Here is a 5,011-nt window from a genome sequence, read left to right as displayed (position 1 = left end):
TGTACAGGCAACACACAGCTATACAGGCAACAAACCGACAACTAATCAAAGACATCTGAATGGAGCAGTTTCGAGACACACCACACAACAGTGCTTCCCTGTCAGTGATAAAATTATGGAGAAAGGATCTCTTTGTGCAATTTAAATATACAAAACAAGCCCAGAAGGGACATTTGATATAAATACAATATTTTCAGCCTATGTAAGGCTCATTTTAATTACCACATAAGCAGATCAAATCTTAACTATCACAAAAACTCAGAATGAAACATTTTGTCTGCATGCGTGTTTCCTGTGGAGTTTAAAGCAGCGTTTGACGCTGGCTTTGAAGCTCTGACACGAAGCATGTAAGCAGCTTCACGATTTCTGTAACAAAGTGGATTGCCACAGTCTACCGGCAGATTGTGGAGGATGAGAGTTTAAGAGATTTAATGCCCATTGCAATGAATATGCAACCTTTGTGGGGACTAGTTATTTCAATTATTCAAACTCACACTTAGACTTGGGGAAACGTTTAATGTTGCTTGAATTGGTGCTATTTTAGTGCATTTCTATCTTTATACTGTGGAAACTTTGTTTGAAAAATGTTAATAAAGATTTATATTGTTACATATTATTTTGTTTTCTTTCCTAAAATGAAAGTAAATAAATTTGGACAGGAAAAAAGTATATGTGATGTAAAATATCAGCATTTTTCAAATCTGTGATTAATCGTGATTAACTACAAAAAATTATGTGATTAATAGCAATAAAACCTGTTAATTGACTGACAGCACTAATTCATATAAACTAATATTACAATATTTATTATATATTATATGTATAATCAGTTTGATAATTATATATTGAGTTATCTTTATTTGGTGCCCAAATATTGATTAATTTGATTCATCATCATACCATGTTATTCATTTGATAAAAATGTTAATCTATTGACAGCCTTAATAAAACACAAATCTCTGTAATATTGTCTATGATTTGTTTAAATCTACAGTATGCAATGGCCTGGACACTCCAGGTTAAATGTAGCCTTATAATCACATCCACAAGATGGGAGCAGAATTGTGCCTGGTGCATAAACCCTAATTTTACAGTAGGAAGGACTGAAGTATCTAGAGGTTAACCATGATGCTGGGAACACCCATTAAATGGTGGCAGGCCTGGGCTGCGGTTCAAACCCAGCATCTCTTGGCCACTTTTACATCAGGGGTATAAGAGCGATCACATGGAAAAGCTGTTAAAGTGGCTTAGGCAACACTGATGAACAACTTTCCATCAGGTTTCCCGAAGAAAATGGTTGTTTTAAGATTTATTTGCTATGTAGGTGTGTCAAGGTGCAGCTATATTCTCAAGTAAAGTGGTCTGGTATACAGGTACGCTTTTAAATCCATTGTTTAACCTTGATGAACGTTCTGTACTTTTTTTCGTTCTTTAGATGCCTCATTTACTAAGCAATGAAACTGTTCGATTTGGAGGTCAACCTTTTGTTCACCCTTAATGCTCACTGCTCAGGATAGAACTTTGTGTCTTGTAATGCATTTAAAGTCTACTTCTGGGACATCATGCACTAGATTATGATCTCATCAGATTTTGTTTCCATGATTTGGGGTACTTACTAAGGCAAGAATCACAGTTAATATTGCTCATAGTTAGGTTTAGGGATTTCAGCAAGTAACTCATTGTAAAAGGGGCAAAAATAAACCAAAAAAAAAACAAAAAAAAAACATGGACTTATATTGAAGAAGAGGCTAAAGGCTAGAGCCTATGCAATCTATAGAATGCATAGATTTTTAACGATAATTTATAAACCTTTAAAGACAGACCTACCTTGAGCTCTGAGGTTGTTAATTATTGGTATATGCTCCAGCTGAAGCCACTGGTCCATGTTATTTCAACTTCATGTGTGTGTGTGTGTGTGTGTGTGTGTGTGTGTGTGTGTGTGTGTGTATATACACTCACCTAAAGGATTATTAGGAACACCTGTTCAATTTCTCATTAATGCAATTATCTAATCAACCAATCACATGGCAGTTGCTTCAATGCATTTAGGGGTGTGGTCCTGGTCAAGACAATCTCCTGAACTCCAAACTGAATGTCAGAATGGGAAAGAAAGGTGATTTAAGCAATTTTGAGCGTGGCATGGTTGTTGGTGCCAGACGGGCCGGTCTGAGTATTTCACAATCTGCTCAGTTACTGGGATTTTCACGCACAACCATTTCTAGGGTTTACAAAGAATGGTGTGAAAAGGGAAAAACATCCAGTATGCGGCAGTCCTGTTGGCGAAAATGCCTTGTTGATGCTAGAGGTCAGAGGAGAATGGGCCAAACTGATTCAAGCTGATAGAAGAGCAACTTTGCCTGAAATAACCACTCGTTACAACCGAGGTATGCAGCAAAGCATTTGTGAAGCCACAACAGGCACAACCTTGAGGCGGATGGGCTACAACAGCAGAAGACCCCACCGGGTACCACTCATCTCCACTACAAATAGGAAAAAGAGGCTACAATATGCAAGAGCTCACCAAAATTGGACAGTTGAAGACTGGAAAAATGTTGCCTGGTCTGATGAGTCTCGATTTCTGTTGAGACATTCAGATGGCTGAGTCAGAATTTGGCGTAAACAGAATGAGAACATGGATCCATCATGCTTTGTTACCACTGTGCAGGCTGGTGGTGGTGGTGTAATGGTGTGGGGGATGTTTTCTTGGCACACTTTAGGCCCCTTAGAGCCAATTGGGCATCGTTTAAATGCCACGGCCTACCTGAGCATTGTTTCTGACCATGTCCATCCCTTTATGGCCACCATGTACCCATCCTCTGATCGCTACTTCCAGCAGGATAATGCACCATGTCACAAAGCTCGAATCATTTCAAATTGGTTTCTTGAACATGACAATGAGTTCACTGTACTAAAATGGCCCCCACAGTCACCAGATCTCAACCCAATAGAGCATCTTTGGGATGTGGTGGAACGGGAGCTTCGTGCCCTGGATGTGCATCCCACAAATCTCCATCAACTGCAAGATGCTATCCTATCAATATGGGCCAACATTTCTAAAGAATGCTTTCAGCACCTTGTTGAATCAATGCCACGTAGAATTAAGGCAGTTCTGAAGGTGAAAGGGGGTCAAACACAGTATTAGTATGGTGTTCCTAATAATCCTTTAGGTGAGTGTATATATGTGTTAGCACAATTCATTGTGAAGAATTACACTACCTAGGATCCTGCAGAGAATAATCCACAAATCAGAGAATTTTGGTGAGCAATATGCACCAAAAGAGCTCTGCAGCACCCGTTCCCATGACGCACTGTGAATAGACCAATCCCATTGTTAGCCTTCAGGTCCAAAGATAGCTTGGTTTGGGTACACCATTGCTAGTAAAACAGCTATAATTATTGATTAAGTGAAATTATAACACAAATTCTTAGCTACTATTATTATAATGATATGAGTTATTAACATACCTGTAATAAAATGTTTGCTGCAAAGTCACAAGATGGAAATTATCTCCTCAGTACAGTCAGCTCTGTCAATGGAATCTGATAAATGTGAAGTCCTCGGTTTTTGCCACTGTGATTTTGAAAGCCAACAGCGCAGCAAGACATTTAATTTAGCTTTAACCAAACAATTTAAAGGTAACAGCTAACTTTTAAGGACTGTTGGATCAGCTAACTACAGGTTTGTTTTACAGTTTGAACCAGTCTTTTTGCCACCACTTCTGTCTGTGACGTTGGCAATGACGTTGCCAGGGTGATGGTCTATGACAGAATCGAGCCTGTCTCCATACTCTTAAACTGCTTTATTTATTGCAAATATCTGAATATTTTACAATGAAATATACAGGTATATTTATATAATATTTATTGTTTCTGTACCTATAATCAGCAACTTTAAATCAATAGTTTTGCACTTTTTTTTGTAGTTCTTTTAGTAGTTCTCCAAAGTTGCTTGAACCCTATTGCTCGAATGAGCATTAAATAATTTCAGTTGAGACAAATAAGTGAGTAATAAACAGCCTTTTAAGACCCATCCAAAGACTTAGTGAGTGATGGCTGAGTATGTGTTCTTTCTTTTTGTAAACCTCAGAACAACATATTGCAACTAAGCAATCATTATCTGGTTGTTAATCTTTGCCCTTTAAGCCTTTTATTCAAATCAATTACAATCTGCATTTTAAGGACAGAAGCCAAGCCTTAAAATGTATTCAGTAATCATTTAGACATGTTTTAAAAATATCTTGGTCTTATTGTCCAAATATCTTGGTCTTATTGCTTTAAGCAAGTTCACACAAGTGAATAACAACATTAAATGCTCAGAAAAAAGAAAGAAAATAATTAGCTATTCCATTGAACAATGCTAGATATTTATAAATCATATCCTCTGTGTTTGCGCCTCAACTTAATCCACATGAAAGGATATATTCAGCCAAAAAAAAAAAAAAAAAACAAGAACATAATTTAAATCATTAACATAAGAGGTTGATATTTTTTTTAATAAATGTCATGGTTACTGTTGTAACCTCCATTCCCCGAGGGAGGGAACGAGACGTTGTGTCAAATGAAGTGACACAAGGGGTCTTCCTGGGATGCCAAACATTCCTCTGAACTTGAGAAATGGCCAATGTCAAGTTGGCAGACAGAATTTGCATGACCCGCCCCGGACATACGGGTATAAAGGGAAGCAGGGCAGCGAGTGTCAGTAAGGATTTTGCACTGAGGAGCCGAAAATAAGGTATGGCCGTTTACAGTGGTAGGTCTAATGCTGTGGCAGGAGGGACACAACATCTCGTTCCCTCTCGGGGAACGGAGGTTACGACAGTAACCATGACATTCCCCTTCTGTCACTCACTTGACGTTGTGTCGAATTAAGTGACTCAAGGGGTCCCATCTAAAAACTCCACGCACTGACCGTGTTACGTGAACTGTCGAAACAGGTGCAAGCAGGCTACTGCGTGTTAGAGGCAACTGTGTCGGCTGCATGTAGCCCTCCCCAATGCCCCCAAAGAGATAT

Source organism: Xyrauchen texanus, chromosome 50, assembly GCF_025860055.1.
Source record: "Xyrauchen texanus isolate HMW12.3.18 chromosome 50, RBS_HiC_50CHRs, whole genome shotgun sequence".
Classification (NCBI taxonomy): Eukaryota; Metazoa; Chordata; class Actinopteri; order Cypriniformes; family Catostomidae; genus Xyrauchen; species Xyrauchen texanus.
Note: the sequence above shows the minus strand (reverse complement) of the source record.